The following is a 17,520-nucleotide window of genomic DNA, read 5'->3' on the forward strand; positions in this document are numbered from 1 at the left end:
GCAGCTACTGTACTCCCTTAATCAAGCGTTTACTTCGTATTCACATAAGCTCGACTACAGACATCACATACCGTGGGCAATCTGCTGCGACCTCGAATCCACCATGGCCAGAGGGGGGCAGCTGCGGACAAATGGTCCGCCGTCACTGTGGAACCTTAAGGCTGGTGACGTGGCCCTGTAAAATAACGGCACCTTGCTCTTTAGTGACTATAAAACGCCGTACGCGCACAAAAAGTCTAAAGCAGCTGCTGTACTCAAGCAGCCCTTTACTTCGTATACACGTAAGCACGACTACAGACATGCACCTACCGTAGCCAATCTGCTCCGATGTCGAATCACCACGGCAAGACGGGGGAGCTGCGGAAAGTCCACCGCCACTGTGGAACCTTACGGCTGGGGACGTGGCCCTGTAAAAGAACGGCACCATGCATTTTATCGTCTATAAAACGCCGTACCCGCCGAAAAAGAGGAAAGCAGCTACTGTACTCCCTTAAGCAAGCGTTTACTTCGTATTCATGTAAACGCGACTATAGACATGCACCTACCGTAGGCAATCTGCTGCGACCAGGAATCCTCCACGGCCATAGGGGGGCAGCTGCGGAGAAAAGGTCCGCCGTCACCGTGGAACCTTAAGGCTGGGGACGTGGCCCTGTAAAAGAACGGCACCATGCTTTTTATCGTCTATAAAACGCCGTACCCGCCGAAAAAGAGGAAAGCAGCTACTGTACTCCCTTAAGCAAGCGTTAACTTCGTATTCATGTAAACGCGACTAAACACATGCACCTACCGTAGGTAATCTGCTGCGACCAGGAATCCTCCATGGCCATAGGGGGGCAGCTTCGGAGAAAAGGTCCGCCGTCACCGTGGAACCTTAAGGCTGGAGATGTGGCCCCGTAAAAGAACGGCACCATACTCTTTATGTACTATAAAAGGCTGTACGTGCACAAAAGGAGGAAAGCAGCTTCTGTACTCTCTTAAGCAGACGTTTACTTCGTATTCACGTAAGCGCGACAATAGACATGCACCTACCTTAGGCGACCTGCTCCGACCTCAAATCCACCAAGGTCAGAGGGGGCAGCTGCGGAAAAAACATCCGCCGTCACCGTGGAACCTTAAGACTGGGGACGTGGCCCTGTAAAAGAACGGCACCGTACTCTTTATGTACTATAAAACGCCGTCGCGCATAAAAAGAGGAAAGCAGCTACTTTTCTCTCTTAAGCAGGCGTTTACTTCGTACTCATGTAAACGCGACAATAGACATGCACCTACCTTAGGCGACCTGCTCCGACCTCAAATCCGCCACGGCCAGAATGGGAGGGGGAAGCTGCGGATTAAAAATCCACCTTTACCGTGGAACCTTACGGCTGGGGACGTGGCCCTGTAAAAGAACGGCACCGTGCTCTTTATGGACTATAAAACGCTGTATGTGCACAAAAAGAGGAAAGCAGGTTCTGTACACCCTTAAGCAGACGTTTACTTCGTATTCATGTAAACGCGACTATAGACATGCACCTACCATAGGCAATCTGCTGCGACCTGGCATCCACCACGGCCAGAGGGGGCAGCTGCGGAGAAAAGGTCCGCCGTCACCGTGGAACCTTAAGGCTGGAGATCTGGCCCTGTAAAAGAATGGCACCATACTCTTTATGTACTCTAAAAGGGTGTACGTGCACAAAAGGAGGAAAGCAGCTACTGTACTCCCTTAATCAAGCGTTTACTTCGTATTCACATAAGCTCGACTACCGACATCACATACCGTGGGCAATCTGCTGCGACCTCGAATCCACCATGGCCAGAGGGGGGCAGCTGCGGACAAATGGTCCGCCGTCACTGTGGAACCTTAAGGCTGGTGACGTGGCCCTGTAAAATAACGGCACCTTGCTCTTTAGTGATTATAAAACGCCGTACGCGCACAAAAAGTCTAAAGCAGCTGCTGTACTCAAGCAGCCCTTTACTTCGTATACACGTAAGCACGACTACAGACATGCACCTACCGTAGCCAATCTGCTCCGATGTCGAATCACCACGGCAAGACGGGGGAGCTGCGGAAAGTCCACCGCCACTGTGGAACCTTACGGCTGGGGACGTGGCCCTGTAAAAGAACGGCACCATGCATTTTATCGTCTATAAAACGCCGTACCCGCCGAAAAAGAGGAAAGCAGCTACTGTACTCCCTTAAGCAAGCGTTTACTTCGTATTCATGTAAACGCGACTATAGACATGCACCTACCGTAGGCAATCTGCTGCGACCAGGAATCCTCCACGGCCATAGGGGGGCAGCTGCGGAGAAAAGGTCCGCCGTCACCGTGGAACCTTAAGGCTGGGGACGTGGCCCTGTAAAAGAACGGCACCATGCTTTTTATCGTCTATAAAACGCCGTACCCGCCGAAAAAGAGGAAAGCAGCTACTGTACTCCCTTAAGCAAGCGTTAACTTCGTATTCATGTAAACGCGACTAAACACATGCACCTACCGTAGGTAATCTGCTGCGACCAGGAATCCTCCACGGCCATAGGGGGCAGCTTCGGAGAAAAGGTCCGCCGTCACCGTGGAACCTTAAGGCTGGAGATGTGGCCCCGTAAAAGAACGGCACCATACTCTTTATGTACTATAAAAGGCTGTACGTGCACAAAAGGAGGAAAGCAGCTTCTGTACTCTCTTAAGCAGACGTTTACTTCGTATTCACGTAAGCGCGACAATAGACATGCACCTACCTTAAACGACCTGCTCCGACCTCAAATCCACCAAGGTCAGAGGGGGCAGCTGCGGAAAAAACATCCGCCGTCACCGTGGAACCTTAAGACTGGGGACGTGGCCCTGTAAAAGAACGGCACCGTACTCTTTATGTACTATAAAACGCCGTCGCGCATAAAAAGAGGAAAGCAGCTACTTTTCTCTCTTAAGCAGGCGTTTACTTCGTACTCATGTAAACGCGACAATAGACATGCACCTACCTTAGGCGACCTGCTCCGACCTCAAATCCGCCACGGCCAGAATGGGAGGGGGAAGCTGCGGATTAAAAATCCACCTTTACCGTGGAACCTTACGGCTGGGGACGTGGCCCTGTAAAAGAACGGCACCGTGCTCTTTATGGACTATAAAACGCTGTATGTGCACAAAAAGAGGAAAGCAGGTTCTGTACACCCTTAAGCAGACGTTTACTTCGTATTCATGTAAACGCGACTATAGACATGCACCTACCATAGGCAATCTGCTGCGACCTGGCATCCACCACGGCCAGAGGGGGCAGCTGCGGAGAAAAGGTCCGCCGTCACCGTGGAACCTTAAGGCTGGAGATGTGGCCCTGTAAAAGAATGGCACCATACTCTTTATGTACTCCAAAAGGGTGTACGTGCACATAAGGAGGAAAGCAGCTACTGTACTCCCTTAATCAAGCGTTTACTTCGTATTCACATAAGCGCGACTACCGACATCACATACCGTGGGCAATCTGCTGCGATCTCGAATCCACCATGGCCAGAGGGGGGCAGCTGCGGACAAATGGTCCGCCGTCACTGTGGAACCTTAAGGCTGGTGACGTGGCCCTGTAAAATAACGGCACCTTGCTCTTTAGTGACTATAAAACGCCGTACGCGCACAAAAAGTCTAAAGCAGCTGCTGTACTCAAGCAGCCCTTTACTTCGTATACACGTAAGCACGACTACAGACATGCACCTACCGTAGCCAATCTGCTCCGATGTCGAATCACCACGGCAAGACGGGGGAGCTGCGGAAAGTCCACCGCCACTGTGGAACCTTACGGCTGGGGACGTGGCCCTGTAAAAGAACGGCACCATGCATTTTATCGTCTATAAAACGCCGTACCCGCCGAAAAAGAGGAAAGCAGCTACTGTACTCCCTTAAGCAAGCGTTTACTTCGTATTCATGTAAACGCGACTATAGACATGCACCTACCGTAGGCAATCTGCTGCGACCAGGAATCATCCACGGCCATAGGGGGGCAGCTGCGGAGAAAAGGTCCGCCGTCACCGTGGAACCTTAAGGCTGGGGACGTGGCCCTGTAAAAGAACGGCACCATGCTTTTTATCGTCTATAAAACGCCGTACCCGCCGAAAAAGAGGAAAGCAGCTACTGTACTCCCTTAAGCAAGCGTTAACTTCGTATTCATGTAAACGGACTATACACATGCACCTACCGTAGGTAATCTGCTGCGACCAGGAATCCTCCACGGCCATAGGGGGGCAGCCTCGGAGAAAAGGTCCGCCGTCACCGTGGAACCTTAAGGCTGGAGATGTGGCCCTGTAAAAGAACGGCACCATACTCTTTATGTACTATAAAAGGCTGTACGTGCACAAAAGGAGGAAAGCAGCTGCTGTACTCCCTTAATCAAGCGTTTACTTCGTATTCACATAAGCGCGACTACAGGCATGCACATACCGTAGGCAATATGCTGCGACCTCGAATCCACCATGGCCAGAGGGGGGCAGCTGCAGACAAAAGGTCCGCCGTCACCGTGGAACCTTAAGGCTGGTGAAGTGGCCCTGTAAAAGAACGGCACCGTACTCTTTATGTACTATAAATCACTGTACGTGCACAAAAAGAGGAAAGCAGCTTCTGTACTCTCTTAAGCAGACGTTTACTTCGTATTCACGTAAGCGCGACAATAGACATGCACCTACCTTAGGCGACCTGCTCCGACCTCAAATCCACCAAGGTCAGAGGGGGCAGCTGCGGAAAAAACATCCGCCGTCACCGTGGAACCTTAAGACTGGGGACGTGGCCCTGTAAAAGAACGGCACCGTACTCTTTGTGTACTATAAAACGCCGTCGCGCATAAAAAGAGGAAAGCAGCTACTTTTCTCTCTTAAGCAGGCGTTTACTTCGTACTCATGTAAACGCGACAATAGACATGCACCTACCTTAGGCGACCTGCTCCGACCTCAAATCCGCCACGGCCAGAGTGGGAGGGGGAAGCTGCGGATTAAAAATCCACCTCCACCGTGGAACCTTACGGCTGGGGACGTGGCCCTGCAAAAGAACGGCACCGTGCTCTTTATGGACTATAAAACGCTGTACATGCACAAAAAGAGGAAAGCAGGTTCTGTACACCCTTAAGCAGACGCTTACTTCGTATTCATGTAAACGCGACTATAGACATGCACCTACCATAGGCAATCTGCTGCGACCTGGAATCCACCACGGCCAGAGGGAGCAGCTGCGGAGAAAAGGTCCGCCGTCACCGTGGAACCTTAAGGCTCGAGATGTGGCCCTGTAAAAGAATGGCACCATACTCTTTATGTACTCTAAAAGGGTGTACTTGCACAAAAGGAGGAAAGCAGCTACTGTACTCCCTTAATCAAGCGTTTACTTCGTATTCACAATAGCGCGACTACAGACATCACATACCGTGGGCAATCTGCTGCGACCTCGAATCCACCATGGCCAGAGGGGGGCAGCTGCGGACAAATGGTCCGCCGTCACTGTGGAACCTTAAGGCTGGTGACGTGGCCCTGTAAAATAACGGCACCTTGCTCTTTAGTGACTATAAAACGCCGTACGCGCACAAAAAGTCTAAAGCAGCTGCTGTACTCAAGCAGCCCTTTACTTCGTATACACGTAAGCACGACTACAGACATGCACCTACCGTAGCCAATCTGCTCCGATGTCGAATCACCACGGCAAGACGGGGGAGCTGCGGAAAGTCCACCGCCACTGTGGAACCTTACGGCTGGGGACGTGGCCCTGTAAAAGAACGGCACCATGCTTTTTATCGTCTATAAAACGCCGTACCCGCCGAAAAAGAGGAAAGCAGCTACTGTACTCCCTTAAGCAAGCGTTAACTTCGTATTCATGTAAACGCGACTATACACATGCACCTACCGTAGGCAATCTGCTGCGACCAGGAATCCTCCACGGCCATAGGGGGGCAGCTTCGGAGAAAAGGTCCGCCGTCACCGTGGAACCTTAAGGCTGGAGATGTGGCCCTGTAAAATAACGGCACCTTGCTCTTTAGTGACTATAAAAAGCCGTACGCGCACAAAAAGTCTAAAGCAGCTGCTGTACTCAAGCAGCCCTTTACTTCGTATACACGTAAGCACGACTACAGACATGCACCTACCGTAGCCAATCTGCTCCTATGTGGAATCACAACGGCAAGACGGGGGAGCTGCGGAAAGTCCACCGCCACTGTGGCACCTTACGGCTGGGGACGTGGCCCTGTAAAAGAACGGCACCATGCTTTTATCGTCTATAAAACGCCGTACCCGCCGAAAAAGAGGAAAGCAGCTCCTGCACTCCCTTAAGCAAGCGTTTACTTCGTATTCATGTAAACGCGACTATAGACATGCACCTACCGTAGACAATCTGCTGCGACCAGGAATCCTCCACGGCCATAGGGGGGCAGCTGCGGAGATAAGGTCCGCCGTCACCGTGGAACCTTAAGGCTGGTGAAGTGGCCCTGTAAAAGAACGGCACCGTACTCTTTATGTACTATAAATCACTGTACGTGCACAAAAAAAGGAAATCAGCTTCTGTACTCTCTTAAGCAGACGTTTACTTCGTATTCACGTAAGCGCGACAATAGACATGCACCTACCTTAGGCGACCTGCTCCGACCTCAAATCCACCACGGTCAGAGGGGGCAGCTGCGGAAAAAAACATCCGCCGTCACCGTGGAACCTTAAGGCTGGGGACGTGGCCCTGTAAAAGAAAGGCACCGTACTCTTTATGTACTATAAAACGCCGTCGCGCATAAAAAGAGGAAAGCAGCTACTTTTCTCTCTTAAACAGGCATTTACTTCGTACTCATGTAAACGCGACAATAGACATGCACCTACCTTAGGCGACCTGCTCCGACCTCAAATCCGCCACGGCCAGAGTGGGAGGGGGAAGCTGCGGAGTAAACATCCACCTCCACCGTGGAACCTTACGGCTGGGGACGTGGCCCTGTAAAAGAACGGCACCGTGCTCTTTATGGACTATAAAACGCTGTACATGCACAAAAAGAGGAAAGCAGGTTCTGTACACCCTTAAGCAAGCGTTTACTTCGTATTCATGTAAACGCGAATATAGACATGCACCTACCGTAGGCAATCTGCTGCGACCAGGAATCCTCCACGGCCATAGGGGGGCAGCTTCGGAGAAAAGGTCCGCCGTCACCGTGGAACCTTAAGGCTGGAGATGTGGCCCTGTAAAAAAACGGCACCATACTCTTTATGTACTATAAAAGGCTGTACGTGCACAAAAGGAGGAAAGCAGCTGCTGTACTCCCTTAATCAAGCGTTTACTTCGTATTCAGATAAGCGCGACTACAGACATGCACATACCGTAGGCAATATGCTGCGACCTCGAATCCACCATGGCCAGAGGGGGGCAGCTGCAGACAAAAGGTCCGCTGTCACCGTGGAACCTTAAGGCTGGTGAAGTGGCCCTGCAAAAGAACGGCACCGTACTCTTTATGTACTATAAATCACTGTACGTGCACAAAAAGAGGAAAGCAGCTTCTGTACTCTCTTAAGCAGACGTTTACTTCGTATTCACGTAAGCGCGACAATAGACATGCACCTACCTTAGGCGACCTGTTCCGACCTCAAATCCACCAAGGTCAGAGGGGGCAGCTGCGGAAAAAGCATCCGCCGTCACCATGGAACCTGAAGACTGGGGACGTGGCCCTGTAAAAGAACGGCACCGTACTCTTTATGTACTATAAAACGCCGTCGCGCATAAAAAGAGGAAAGCAGCTACTTTTCTCTCTTAAGCAGGCGTTTACTTCGTACTCATGTAAACGCGACAATAGACATGCACATACCTTAGGCGACCTGCTGCGACCTCAAATCCGCCACGGCCAGAGTGGGAGGGGGAAGCTGCTCATTAAAAATCCACCTCCACCGTGGAACCTTAAAGCTGGGGACGTGGCCCTGTAAAAGAACGGCACCGTGCTCTTTATGGACTATAAAACGCTGTACATGCACAAAAAGAGGAAAGCAGGTTCTGTACACCCTTAAGCAGACGTTTACTTCGTATTCATGTAAACGCGACTATAGACATGCACCTACCATAGGCAATCTGCTGCGACCTGGCATCCACCACGGCCAGAGGGGGCAGCTGCGGAGAAAAGGTCCGCCGTCACCGTGGAACCTTAAGGCTGGAGATGTGGCCCTGTAAAAGAATGGAACCATACTCTTTATGTACTCTAAAAGGGTGTACGTGCACAAAAGGAGGAAAGCAGCTACTGTACTCCCTTAATCAAGCGTTTACTTCGTATTCACATAAGCGCGACTACAGACATCACATACCGTGGGCAATCTGCTGCGACCTCGAATCCACCATGGCCAGAGGGGGGCAGCTGCGGACAAATGGTCCGCCGTCACTGTGGAACCTTAAGGCTGGTGACGTGGCCCTGTAAAATAACGGCACCTTCCTCTTTAGTGACTATAAAACGCCGTACGCGCCCAAAAAGTCTAAAGCAGCTGCTGTACTCAAGCAGCCCTTTACTTCGTATACACGTAAGCACGACTACAGACATGCACCTACCGTAGCCAATCTGCTCCGATGTCGAATCACCACGGCAAGACGGGGGAGCTGCGGAAAGTCCACCGCCACTGTGGAACCTTGCGGCTGGGGACGTGGCCCTGTAAAAGAACGGCACCATGCATTTTATCGTCTATAAAACGCCGTACCCGCCGAAAAAGAGGAAAGCAGCTACTGTACTCCCTTAAGCAAGCGTTTACTTCGTATTCATGTAAACGCGACTATAGACATGCACCTACCGTAGGCAATCTGCTGCGACCGGGAATCCTCCACGGCCATAGGGGGGCAGCTGCGGAGAAAAGGTCCGCCGTCACCGTGGAACCTTAAGGCTGGGGACGTGGCCCTGTAAAAGAACGGCACCATGCTTTTTATCGTCTATAAAACGCCGTACCCGCCGAAAAAGAGGAAAGCAGCTACTGTACTCCCTTAAGCAAGCGTTAACTTCGTATTCATGTAAACGCGACTATACACATGCACCTACCGTAGGTAATCTGCTGCGACCAGGAATCCTCCACGGCCATAGGGGGGCAGCTTCGGAGAAAAGGTCCGCCGTCACCGTGGAACCTTAAGGCTGGAGATGTGGCCCTGTAAAAGAACGGCACCATACTCTTTATGTACTATTAAAGGCTGTACGTGCACAAAAGGAGGAAAGCAGCTGCTGTACTCCCTTAATCAAGCGTTTACTTCGTATTCACATAAGCGCGACTACAGACATGCACATACCGTAGGCAATATGCTGCGACCTCGAATCCACCATGGCTAGAGGGGGGCAGCTGCAGACAAAAGGTCCGCCGTCACCGTGGAACCTTAAGGCTGGTGAAGTGGCCCTGTAAAAGAACGGCACCGTACTCTTTATGTACTGTAAATCACTGTACGTGCACAAAAAGAGGAAAGCAGCTTCTGTACTCTCTTAAGCAGACGTTTACTTCGTATTCACGTAAGCGCGACAATAGACATGCACCTACCTTAGGCGACCTGCTCCGACCTCAAATCCACCAAGGTCAGAGGGGGCAGCTGCGGAAAAAACATCCGCCGTCACCGTGGAACCTTAAGACTGAGGACGTGGCCCTGTAAAAGAATGGCACCGTACTCTTTATGTACTATAAAACGCCGTCGCGCATAAAAAGAGGAAAGCAGCTACTTTTCTCTCTTAAGCAGGCGTTTACTTCGTACTCATGTAAACGCGACAATAGACATGCACCTACCTTAGGCGACCTGCTCCGACCTCAAATCCGCCACGGCCAGAGTGGGAGGGGGAAGCTGCGGATTAAAAATCCACCTCCACCGTGGAACCTTACGGCTGGGGACGTGGCCCTGTAAAAGAACGGCACCGTGCTCTTTATGGACTATAAAACGCTGTACATGCACAAAAAGAGGTAAGCAGGTTCTGTACACCCTTAAGCAGACGTTTACTTCGTATTCATGTAAACGCGACTATAGACATGCACCTACCATAGGCAATCTGCTGCGACCTGGAATCCACCACGGCCAGAGGGGGCAGCTGCGGAGAAAAGGTCCGCAGTCACCGTGGAACCTTAAGGCTGGAGATGTGGCCCTGTAAAAGAATGGCACCATACTCTTTATGTACTCTAAAAGGGTGTACGTGCACAAAAGGAGGAAAGAAGCTACTGTACTCCCTTAATCAAGCGTTTACTTCGTATTCACATAAGCGCGACTACAGACATCACATACCGTGGGCAATCTGCTGCGACCTCGAATCCACCATGGCCAGAGGGGGGCAGCTGCGGACAAATGGTCCGCCGTCACTGTGGAACCTTAAGGCTGGTGACGTAGCCCTGTAAAATAACGGCACCTTGCTCTTTAGTGACTATAAAACGCCGTACGCGCCCAAAAAGTCTAAAGCAGCTGCTGTACTCAAGCAGCCCTTTACTTCGTATACACGTAAGCACGACTACAGACATGCACCTACCGTAGCCAATCTGCTCCGATGTCGAATCACCACGGCAAGACGGGGGAGCTGCGGAAAGTCCACCGCCACTGTGGAACCTTACGGCTGGGGACGTGGCCCTGTAAAAGAACGGCACCATGCATTTTATCGTCTATAAAACGCCGTACCCGCCGAAAAAGAGGAAAGCAGCTACTGTACTCCCTTAAGCAAGCGTTTACTTCGTATTCATGTAAACGCGACTATAGACATGCACCTACCGTAGGCAATCTGCTGCGACCAGGAATCCTCCACGGCCATAGGGGGGCAGCTGCGGAGAAAAGGTCCGCCGTCACCGTGGAACCTTAAGGCTGGGGACGTGGCCCTGTAAAAGAACGGCACCATGCTTTTTATCGTCTATAAAACGCCGTACCCGCCGAAAAAGAGGAAAGCAGCTACTGTACTCCCTTAAGCAAGCGTTAACTTCGTATTCATGTAAACGCGACTATACACATGCACCTACCGTAGGTAATCTGCTGCGACCAGGAATCCTCCACGGCCATAGGGGGGCAGCTTCGGAGAAAAGGTCCGCCGTCACCGTGGAACCTTAAGGCTGGAGATGTGGCCCTGTAAAAGAACGGCACCATACTCTTTATGTACTATAAAAGGCTGTACGTGCACAAAAGGAGGAAAGCAGCTGCTGTACTCCCTTAATCAAGCGTTTACTTCGTATTCACATAAGCGCGACTACAGATATGCACATACCGTAGGCAATATGCTGCGACCTCGAATCCACCATGGCCAGAGGGGGGCAGCTGCAGACAAAAGGTCCGCCGTCACCGTGGAACCTTAAGGCTGGTGAAGTGGCCCTGTAAAGAACGGCACCGTACTCTTTATGTACTATAAATCACTGTACGTGCACAAAAAGAGGAAAGCAGCTTCTGTACTCTCTTAAGCAGACGTTTACTTCGTATTCACGTAAGCTCGACAATAGACATGCACCTACCTTAGGCGACCTGCTCCGACCTCAAATCCACCAAGGTCAGAGGGGGCAGCTGCGGAAAAAACATCCGCCGTCACCGTGGAACCTTAAGACTGGGGACGTGGCCCTGTAAAAGAACGGCACCGTACTCTTTATGTACTATAAAACGCCGTCGCGCATAAAAAGAGGAAAGCAGCTACTTTTCTCTCTTAAGCAGGCGTTTACTTCGTACTCATGTAAACGCGACAATAGACTTGCACCTACCTTAGGCGACCTGCTCCGACCTCAAATCCGCCACGGCCAGAGTGGGAGGGGGAAGCTGCGGATTAAAAATCCACCTCCACCGTGGAACCTTACGGCTGGGGACGTGGCCCTGTAAAAGAACGGCACCGTGCTCTTTATGGACTATAAAACGCTGTACATGCACAAAAAGAGGAAAGCAGGTTCTGTACACCCTTAAGCAGACGTTTACTTCGTATTCATGTAAACGCGACTATAGACATGCACCTACCATAGGCAATCTGCTGCGACCTGGCATCCACCACGGCCAGAGGGGGCAGCTGCGGAGAAAAGGTCCGCCGTCACCGTGGAACCTTAAGGCTGGAGATGTGGCCCTGTAAAAGAATGGCACCATACTCTTTATGTACTCTAAAAGGGTGTACGTGCACAAAAGGAGGAAAGCAGCTACTGTACTCCCTTAATCAAGCGTTTACTTCGTATTCACATAAGCGCGACTACAGACATCACATACCGTGGGCAATCTGCTGCGACCTCGAATCCACCATGGCCAGAGGGGGGCAGCTGCAGACAAATGGTCCGCCGTCACTGTGGAACCTTAAGGCTGGTGACGTGGCCCTGTAAAATAACGGCACCTTGCTCTTTAGTGACTATAAAACGCCGTACGCGCACAAAAAGTCTAAAGCAGCTGCTGTACTCAAGCAGCCCTTTACTTCGTATACACGTAAGCAGGACTACAGACATGCACCTACCGTAGCCAATCTGCTCCGATGTCGAATCACCACGGCAAGACGGGGGAGCTGCGGAAAGTCCACCGCCACTGTGGAACCTTACGGCTGGGGACGTGGCCCTGTAAAAGAACGGCACCATGCATTTTATCGTCTATAAAACGCCGTACCCGCCGAAAAAGAGGAAAGCAGCTACTGTACTCCCTTAAGCAAGCGTTTACTTCGTATTCATGTAAACGCGACTATAGACATGCACCTACCGTAGGCAATCTGCTGCGACCAGGAATCCTCCACGGCCATAGGGGGGCAGCTGCGGAGAAAAGGTCCGCCGTCACCGTGGAACCTTAAGGCTGGGGACGTGGCCCTGTAAAAGAACGGCACCATGCTTTTTATCGTCTATAAAACGCCGTACCCGCCGAAAAAGAGGAAAGCAGCTACTGTACTCCCTTAAGCAAGCGTTAACTTCGTATTCATGTAAACGCGACTATACACATGCACCTACCGTAGGTAATCTGCTGCGACCAGGAATCCTCCACGGCCATAGGGGGGCAGCTTCGGAGAAAAGGTCCGCCGTCACCGTGGAACCTTAAGGCTGGAGATGTGGCCCTGTAAAAGAACGGCACCATACTCTATATACTATAAAAGGCTGTACGTGCACAAAAGGAGGATAGCAGCTGCTGTACTCCCTTAATCAAGCGTTTACTTCGTATTCACATAAGCGCGACTACAGACATGCACATACCGTAGGCAATATGCTGCGACCTCGAATCCACCATGGCCAGAGGGGGGCAGCTGCAGACAAAAGGTCGGCCGTCACCGTGGAACCTTATGGCTGGTGAAGTGGCCCTGTAAAAGAACGGCACCGTACTCTTTATGTACTATAAATCACTGTACGTGCACAAAAAGAGGAAAGCAGCTTCTGTACTCTCTTAAGCAGACGTTTACTTCGTATTCACGTAAGCGCGACAATAGACATGCACCTACCTTAGGCGACCTGCTCCGACCTCAAATCCACCAAGGTCAGAGGGGGCAGCTGCGGAAAAAACATCCGCCGTCACCGTGGAACCTTAAGACTTGGGTCGTGGCCCTGTAAAAGAACGGCACCGTACTCTTTTTGTACTATAAAACGCCGTCGCGCATAAAAAGAGGAAAGCAGCTACTTTTCTCTCTTAAGCAGGCGTTTACTTCGTACTCATGTAAACGCGACAATAGACATGCACCTACCTTAGGCGACCTGCTCCGACCTCAAATCCGCCACGGCCAGAGTGGGAGGGGGAAGCTGCGGATTAAAAATCCACCTCCACCGTGGAACCTTACGGCTGGGGACGTGGCCCTGTAAAAGAACGGCACCGTGCTCTTTATGGACTATAAAACGCTGTACATGCACAAAAAGAGGAAAGCAGGTTCTGTACACCCTTAAGCAGACGTTTACTTCGTATTCATGTAAACGCGACTATAGACATGCACCTACCATAGGCAATCTGCTGCGACCTGGAATCCACCACGGCCAGAGGGGGCAGCTGCGGAGAAAAGGTCCGACGTCACCGTGGAACCTTAAGGCTGGAGATGTGGCCCTGTAAAAGAATGGCACCATACTCTTTATGTACTCTAAAAGGGTGTACGTGCACAAAAGGAGGAAAGCAGCTACTGTACTCCCTTAATCAAGCGTTTACTTCGTATTCACAATAGCGCGACTACAGACATCACATACCGTGGGCAATCTGCTGCGACCTCGAATCCACCATGGCCAGAGGGGGGCAGCTGCGGACAAATGGTCCGCCGTCACTGTGCAACCTTAAGGCTGGTGAGGTGGCCCTGTAAAATAACGGCACCTTGCTCTTTAGTGACTATAAAACGCCGTACGCGCACAAAAAGTCTAAAGCAGCTGCTGTACTCAAGCAGTTCTTTACTTCGTATACACGTAAGCACGACTACAGACATGCACCTACCGTAGCCAATCTGCTCCGATGTCGAATCACCACGGCAAGACGGGGGAGCTGCGGAAAGTCCACCGCCACTGTGGAACCTTACGGCTGGGGACCTGGCCCTGTAAAAGAACGGCACCATGCATTTTATCGTCTATAAAACGCCGTACCCGCCGAAAAAGAGGAAAGCAGCTACTGTACTCCCTTAAGCAAGCGTTTACTTCGTATTCATGTAAACGCGACTATAGACATGCACCTACCGTAGGCAATCTGCTGCGACCAGGAATCCTCCACGGCCATAGGGGGGCAGCTGCGGAGAAAAGGTCCGCCGTCACCGTGGAACCTTAAGGCTGGGGACGTGGCCCTGTAAAAGAACGGCACCATGCTTTTTATCGTCTATAAAACGCCGTACCCGCCGAAAAAGAGGAAAGCAGCTACTGTACTCCCTTAAGCAAGCGTTAACTTCGTATTCATGTAAACGCGACTATACACATGCACCTACCGTAGGTAATCTGCTGCGACCAGGAATCGTCCACGGCCATAGGGGGGCAGCTTCGGAGAAAAGGTCCGCCGTCACCGTGGAACCTTAAGGCTGGAGATGTGGCCCTGTAAAAGAACGGCACCATACTCTTTATGTACTATAAAAGGCTGTACGTGCACAAAAGGAGGAAAGCAGCTGCTGTACTTCCTTAATCAAGCGTTTACTTCGTATTCACATAAGCGCGACTACAGATATGCACATACCCTAGGCAATATGCTGCGACCTCGAATCCACCATGGCCAGAGGGGGGCAGCTGCAGACAAAAGGTCCGCCGTCACCGTGGAACCTTAAGGCTGGTGAAGTGGCCCTGTAAAAGAACGGCACCGTACTCTTTATGTACTATAAATCACTGTACGTGCACAAAAAGAGGAAAGCAGCTTCTGTACTCTCTTAAGCAGACGTTTACTTCGTATTCACGTAAGCTCGACAATAGACATGCACCTACCTTAGGCGACCTGCTCCGACCTCAAATCCACCAAGGTCAGAGGGGGCAGCTGCGGAAAAAACATCCGCCGTCACCGTGGAACCTTAAGACTGGGGACGTGGCCCTGTAAAAGAACGGCACCGTACTCTTTATGTACTATAAAACGCCGTCGCGCATAAAAAGAGGAAAGCAGCTACTTTTCTCTCTTAAGCAGGCGTTTACTTCGTACTCATGTAAACGCGACAATAGACTTGCACCTACCTTAGGCGACCTGCTCCGACCTCAAATCCGCCACGGCCAGAGTGGGAGGGGGAAGCTGCGGATTAAAAATCCACCTCCACCGTGGAACCTTACGGCTGGGGACGTGGCCCTGTAAAAGAACGGCACCGTGCTCTTTATGGACTATAAAACGCTGTACATGCACAAAAAGAGGAAAGCAGGTTCTGTACACCCTTAAGCAGACGTTTACTTCGTATTCATGTAAATGCGAATATAGACATGCACCTACCATAGGCAATCTGCTGCGACCTGGCATCCACCACGGCCAGAGGGGGCAGCTGCGGAGAAAAGGTCCGCCGTCACCGTGGAACCTTAAGGCTGGAGATGTGGCCCTGTAAAAGAATGACACCATACTCTTTATGTACTCTAAAAGGGTGTACGTGCACAAAAGGAGGAAAGCAGCTACTGTACAACCTTAATCAAGCGTTTACTTCGTATTCACATAAGCGCGACTACAGACATCACATACCGTGGGCAATCTGCTGCGACCTCGAATCCACCATGGCCAGAGGGGGGCAGCTGCAGACAAATGGTCCGCCGTCACTGTGGAACCTTAGGGCTGGTGACGTGGCCCTGTAAAATAACGGCACCTTGCTCTTTAGTGACTATAAAACGCCGTACGCGCACAAAAAGTCTAAAGCAGCTGCTGTACTCAAGCAGCCCTTTACTTCGTATACACGTAAGCACGACTACAGACATGCACCTACCGTAGCCAATCTGCTCCGATGTCGAATCACCACGGCAAGACGGGGGAGCTGCGGAAAGTCCACCGCCACTGTGGAACCTTACGGCTGGGGACGTGGCCCTGTAAAAGAACGGCACCATGCATTTTATCGTCTATAAAACGCCGTACCCGCCGAAAAAGAGGAAAGCAGCTACTGTACTCCCTTAAGCAAGCCTTTACTTCGTATTCATGTAAACGCGACTATAGACATGCACCTACCGTAGGCAATCTGCTGCGACCAGGAATCCTCCACGGCCATAGGGGGGCAGCTGCGGAGATAAGGTCCGCCGTCACCGTGGAACCTTAAGGCTGGGGACGTGGCCCTGTAAAAGAACGGCACCATGCTTTTTATCGTCTATAAAACGCCGTACCCGCCGAAAAAGAGGAAAGCAGCTACTGTACTCCCTTAAGCAAGCGTTAACTTCGTATTCATGTAAACGCGACTATACACATGCACCTACCGTAGGTAATCTGCTGCGACCAGGAATCCTCCACGGCCATAGGGGGGCAGCTTCGGAGAAAAGGTCCGCCGTCACCGTGGAACCTTAAGGCTGGAGATGTGGCCCTGTAAAAGAACGGCACCATACTCTATGTACTATAAAAGGCTGTACGTGCACAAAAGGAGGATAGCAGCTGCTGTACTCCCTTAATCAAGCGTTTACTTCGTATTCACATAAGCGCGACTACAGACATGCACATACCGTAGGCAATATGCTGCGACCTCGAATCCACCATGGCCAGAGGGGGGCAGCTGCAGACAAAAGGTCCGCCGTCACCGTGGAACCTTATGGCTGGTGAAGTGGCCCTGTAAAAGAACGGCACCGTACTCTTTATGTACTATAAATCACTGTACGTGCACAAAAAGAGCAAAGCAGCTTCTTTACTCTCTTAAGCAGACGTTTACTTCGTATTCACGTAAGCGCGACAATAGACATGCACCTACCTTAGGCGACCTGCTCCGACCTCAAATCCACCAAGGTCAGAGGGGGCAGCTGCGGAAAAAACATCCGCCGTCACCGTGGAACCTTAAGACTTGGGACGTGGCCCTGTAAAAGAACGGCACCGTACTCTTTTTGTACTATAAAACGCCGTCGCGCATAAAAAGAGGAAAGCAGCTACTTTTCTCTCTTAAGCAGGCGTTTACTTCGTACTCATGTAAACGCGACAATAGACATGCACCTACCTTAGGCGACCTGCTCCGACCTCAAATCCGCCACGGCCAGAGTGGGAGGGGGAAGCTGCGGATTAAAAATCCACCTCCACCGTGGAACCTTACGGCTGGGGACGTGGCCCTGTAAAAGAACGG

Source organism: Amblyomma americanum, chromosome 1 (assembly GCF_052857255.1).
Source record: "Amblyomma americanum isolate KBUSLIRL-KWMA chromosome 1, ASM5285725v1, whole genome shotgun sequence".
Taxonomy (NCBI): domain Eukaryota; kingdom Metazoa; phylum Arthropoda; class Arachnida; order Ixodida; family Ixodidae; genus Amblyomma; species Amblyomma americanum.